At 36.6% G+C, this 6,000-nt stretch overlaps 1 long non-coding RNA gene across 1 annotated transcript in view; it reads left to right on the forward strand.

The window, feature by feature from the left end:
• The window catches only part of LOC140146774 (uncharacterized), a 29,560-nt gene extending 24,490 nt beyond the window's left edge, over positions 1-5,070 (forward strand). Inside the window, exons 3-4 of the long non-coding RNA XR_011858304.1 lie at positions 1,114-1,256; positions 3,729-5,070. This is a non-coding gene — a long non-coding RNA (uncharacterized lncRNA). The remainder of the gene's footprint in view (positions 1-1,113; positions 1,257-3,728) is intronic.
• The last annotated feature ends 930 nt before the right edge of the window (positions 5,071-6,000 follow it).

Here is a 6,000-nt window from a genome sequence, read left to right on the forward strand (position 1 = left end):
CTTCTGGAGGCAGATTTGAACTAATGACCTTTCGTGAAATCGTCCTATAGTAGTTTATAAATAATAATTGTCCATCACCAATACAGGCCTATGTGATTCACAAAATAATTATTCACAACTTCTAAATTACTTAACCTATAGAAATCATTGAAACACTATTCTGAACTGAAATTAACTGATTTAAACAATGGTGATATATTCAAGCAATTTTAGCCATAAACAAGAAATCATTTCCAAAATTAAGTTGCTTTGGTGACACGACTAAGAAAAATCGATCACCGTGTAGTACTTTCAATCAAGTATGTGCTATTGTGACCGTGAAATTTCAAGTATGTGCTATTGTGATCGCGAAATAAACATATCAACATTTTGTTAATCTCTCCGGTTTATGTGCTTAAACAAACCGGCGGTTGCTACTCATGCTTTCTTGAATATTCATATACCAATGACCTCTGCCAACCGGACGGAACCGGCGGGCTACCGGCAGTCGAGTTTTGATTTGATCCCTAACTGATGAGGCATTAAATATGCAGGATATATAATCATCTTCCTAATAGGCAGACTATGGTAAATGTCATAGATGTGACATTTTACTTCCGCAAATGGCCGTTGGTCGGACCTCATCTCTTCTCAAATTGTGACCTAGGTCCCGACATTTAACCCTATGCAGTCTCATCCCCCTGGGAAGTACCCATTCATTTGCCTTGAGGGCATCGAACCAGAGAAGGTGAGAATAGATTCTCATCTTCTCTGACCGAATCCACTTTCCTCGGTATTGATATATGCAATTATACGACTCGGACTGACTGTGTATCTATTCGCTGTCAAAGTGACGTAATAATCGGACTACCCTCAATAAGTACAAACAATTTTTGATTATATCGCGCTGCTGCTGCACTAGTACGTTCACACGCTACATGAGTTGCATTTCATCCTAATGATTCCACTCACTCCCCACTTGGTTACAGGGTTCCTGGTGTCATTAGCCAGCTTTCATCAAGTTATGTTCACTGTTCAGTTTTATACACAGTCTTGTATAGCATTTATGCATATATAGTCAAATGTACTTCTACATAGCCACTGACAGGGTTCTGTATCTTTTTTGTCTTGCAGCATTTTTTCTACCTGAGAAGTTACATGAGTTTGGGGTCGAAGAACTGCAACATTGGCATCTGTCATCTGATTCTGCAGGAGCTCTGCTGCTTGTGGTATCCATTCATTGTGATCATTACCTTGAACGATCTCTGGAATTCATGGTGAGATAGTCTCTTTAACTTTTTTATTGTCAGCTCTTTAGGCTTGGCCGATCAATTCCCTCTTTGATCTGCCGATTCGATCTGCCACGTGGGATGCACGCATGAATAGCGCATATATCAAGTAGTATTTTGTAGTATACAGCAGGGTTAGGGTTAAGGGGATGTTCTTTATGAATATGTAAAAACAATTTGAAGCAGACTTTTCAATTTTGAGATATGAACCTTTTTAATTGGGTAAAGTTGTTTTTGGACCACCCCGTATTGGCAACATTAGTGCAAAAGTTGAATATATTTGTGCGAAGCGCGCAAAACTTGCCATTTGGGGGGCTAAAATGGCCAAATATGAGGTAAATTTGGTCAGAAACCCACATACAGGTGTCAACATTGGGGGAGGGGGGTGATTGTATGAACTATCCCCCAGGCAAAATATTGGGGGGATTTATCCCCCACAGTGTGTAAATTAAGTGGTCATCCTAAAGCCCAGATTTGCTGGCGGATGACCAGAAACTCACTGCTGGTTATCCGTCGGATGCCCATACTTTGTAACATTAAAAAAAAAAATCGCTTTGGAGTGTTACTTGACCTAGAGCTCTAGTTGCTAGGATCATTCATGGTTGATTAAATAAAAAAGGGTTTTTAATGTGCAATGTTCTAATTTAACTTTAAAAAATATATACGGATGACCAAAAATGTTGGCGGATGACCAGATTTCATGACCTGATTTTTTTCCTTAATTTGCATACTGTCCCCCCCATCTCCCCGGGATCTACGCCTATGGTCTGTAGCAACAACACATGAGTAATGAGATGCGATTAACCAGCCCCCCCCCTCCCTGTGCGTCCCATTGTCATGGGAAGCACACTGATCACCCAATGTTTTGTGACTGTTGTTTATTAAATTAGTTGTTTGATGCTTTACTTTGGTAAAATTTGGAAACATCTATAGTAAATAATGTAAAGACTGCAAGCTGTCAGGAGTATTGCTTCATGTCATAAAGAATTGTTATAAAACACATTTTAAAACTGATTAATTTCTACATTGTACAGCGACATCCAACTTTTAGGTTTTGTCTTTTTAATCATTTATTATTTGTTTAAGGTGGTACGAAAGGCAAAATCAAGTTGCTCTGATTGAGATTAAAATAGACTTGTTGCAGAGAGATATGCAAAATAATCTTAATTCTAAATTTGAGCCAAATCGGACAAACGGTTTTTGAGATATTGTGTTGAAAGATTCTTTGTATTCTGTTGTTTTTTGCCAATATATTGATGAAGTTAATGAGAAAAAATTGGCAAAATGTGCTCATTAATATTAATTTTTGCCAATATGTTCCCAATATTTTATGAATAAACCTTCATACTACTTTTACCTTTAAGAATTTTGACATGAAACTTTGCCAATGTGTTTCTATGGCCTAAAACATTAACATGTGATTTTCCCGCCCATCTAATTTGCATATTTGCATAATTAATTTGCCTTAAGTATAATGCTAATTATGCAAATATGCAAATTAGATGGCGGAAAATCACATGTTAATGTTTTAGCCATAGAAAACACATTGGCAAAGTTTCATGTCAAAATCATATAAAATAAAAGTAGTATGAAGGTTTATTCATAAGATATTGGTATAATATTGGCAAATATGAATATTCATGAGCACATTTTGCCAATTTTCCTCATTAACTTCATCAATATATTGGCAAAAACAATAGAATACAAAGAAACTAAAAACATGTTTATCTTGACAACCGTATGTCCGATTTCCTTCAAACAAAAACTATTCTGCTCAGTGTATTTAGCTTAACTTATTCAATCTATTCAAATGGTTCTAAATTCAGTTTCTGTTTTCCAGAAACATCGTTTCGAACCCCCTTAATTTCCTTGGTTGTGTACACTTCTTGAATCTTTTCAGCAGTGGTGCCTTAGGTGCACAATTGGGCTACATGTACTTGGCAATCACCTGCTGATACTCAAATAAACGTTCTGCTACTTGCCTAAAATTGGGCTACTTTGCATTGCAAGAGTCAGGTCGCGGCAGTAACTTGACTTTATTTTCCTTTCAATTCAGCCAAATTATGAAGGTTTTAGTCTCTGAAGCTCCAAAATGGAATGACAATGGGTTTTTGTGACCATTTATTGTTTGGTCGGTAACTTTCGTACGTTTTTTTAAAGTGAATTGCTTCTCCGCCCAATTGGGTGATTTACGTTATAAATCCGGGTGAACTGCCCATATATCTGATATTGGTCACTTATGTTGGAATCTTAAAAATTGGGCTACTTGAGAGTCATTCCTCGCAGCATGTCAAACCAATTCGCTACGCCTTGACACTGAAAAATTTTGGCAACACTGCTTTTTAGATCCATCTAAAGTTCCCTATACTTGTCAGTAGCTACTGTTTTAGTTAGTTTTTTAGTTCTTATAAAACAATAGTTCAATTTATGTTCTAATATTTTAACATTCTCAATTTTCAGCCCAGTCATAATTGGAGGAAATGAAGTGTGATGTAATTGGAGATAAGTTATACCCTAAGAGGAGACAGGTCATTCCAGGTAGACAGCAAGAGCATCATTGTGTATTTTAGGTCGAGGGAAGAGGAGATCTTGGAGCAGGACAGGAAGAAAAAGTGGCTGATGGATTCGTCATCACATTTGACACACATAGAATGTAAGGTGGTTGTGTCGAATATACAAGAAAAAGCTCCCATCTGTAAATTCTTTGATTGAATAATGGATTGTTGTCCCTAAAGCTGAGATGTGCAGATGCTCACTAATCATAGCTCAACAGTCAACATGGCCAAAATATGGCAAAAATAGTGAATTAAGTCTTATCAAATGGAAGTTTGTCAGGGAAACACTGGACAATTGCTTTGAGCATCAATTGAAGTACAAATGTTACTTGTGTAGTAAATTTCATAAATTTGACCTCATGTACAAACCCCAATACACTGTAAATTTGAATGTTTACTAAAACTCATTGCAAAGTTCTAAAATGTCTGGCCAATGTAAGGCCTATCTATTACAGTCTATGATTATGACCAATAGCTATTATAGTCCTTTGGCTTCGAGAAAGTGATATCAGTGTGTGCTCTAGTGTGCATACATGTAGTATTAAATCGTGTGTACACAGTGACCCAAAGAAAATGCATGTTTACAGGTGCAATCACTAAAGGTGGTACGTCTGTGCTCGCTGTTCGCATGATGTACATTTTACTCCAACAAAGTTCTGACATCACTCTCTCAAGGAAGCCAAATGGACTACCGTAAAACCCCGTCTACAAGCATATAGTGTGCTTCTGATGAAAGCTACATTAATCCAGTCGCCATTATGGAGTTTGAGCAAATAAATTATGGATCCAAACATATACAAACAAGTATTATTTTAAGACCGATCTATTGTATTGGTATATTAACGCTTGCTTCGAATTAATTAAGGTTTTATAAAATACACTATATATGCTTGTAGACGGGGTTTTACGGTATTAGAGTAATAAACATTTTCTATGTTTCTTTGTATTTAATAAGGGCCCATTCAGTGATTCCAGCGTAAGTGTAAAAAAATTCAAATTGTTCATAATTTGCCTAAATGTGAAGGATAAGTAATTCAGGTATTTTGAAATGAAAAATTGGGCAAAAAACCAAGAAAACAGCAGTGTTGACAAAGGTGAAGCTGCATGGGAAGCCCCATTCAAATACATGCAGCTAATTTCTCTACTGAAGTAGAGAAATTACAGATTTGTGTAAAATGTCTTCTTTGTCTAAAATACATGGCTATGTTAGCACATGACACTGACAAAGGTGCCAAAACCTGAATTATGATTTTACGAACCCCTGATGAAAGAATCACTAAATGGGCCTTTACATGCACCTTTAGGATTTGGGTATTTTTTGAACAAGGATACATGGTAATATATTGTACAAAGTGCAAACATAAAACAATCTCATAAAGGGGGATGCAGCAGTTAAATTGACTAGGTTAGTTTGTCCATATGGACTTTCACTCTCATGTTTTTCTGTTGGCAAAGGTCCACAGCTATCATAATGTGCTTGTTTGCCATTAATCTGGTGATTGGTATAGCGTAAAGATTGCTCAAAGGTCAACGCATGGGTCAAATTTCAAAATTTTGTTAAAAACCGTACTAACTTAAGTATTCCAATGTGAAGGATTCAGAAAAAATAGCATTTGACCTGTCTGCAACATACCATTCTTGAGTTACAAGCAGAAAGGTCAAAGCCAGTATATGGTCAGTTATTTTGGCCACAAACTATACAAAATGTAAAAGTGCTCTGATTTCAACAAAATTTATCCCAAAGTGGTTTGTAGTTCTTACCATCTAGGATGTCTTGATTCATGGCAAACATTACAAAATAGGTCATGTTCAATAGGGCCTATACAGGGTTGACCAAATCATAAATTTAGGCAGTAAAAACGAAGCATGCTAGACAGAGCGAACTATTCCTTATTTGAATTTATTTTACATTTTACAAATAATTTGAGACCATGCATTTTTATTGAAATCTGGACAGCAGTGGACACTTGATCCCCATGTTTACCTTTGATTGACCTATGCCCATACCCATCACCCGATTAATGGCAAACAAGCACAAGCAGATTATGATAGCTGAGATAACTGAAAAACATGGTGAAGGAAAATCCAAAAGCGGAAGGGGTGTTTGGTGGCCCACAGTCATTCAATGATGGCACATCCGCATGATTGTTGCCAAAAAATCGACAGGACCTCATTAT

This window comes from Amphiura filiformis, chromosome 2, assembly GCF_039555335.1.
Source record: "Amphiura filiformis chromosome 2, Afil_fr2py, whole genome shotgun sequence".
In the NCBI taxonomy this organism is placed as follows: Eukaryota; Metazoa; Echinodermata; class Ophiuroidea; order Amphilepidida; family Amphiuridae; genus Amphiura; species Amphiura filiformis.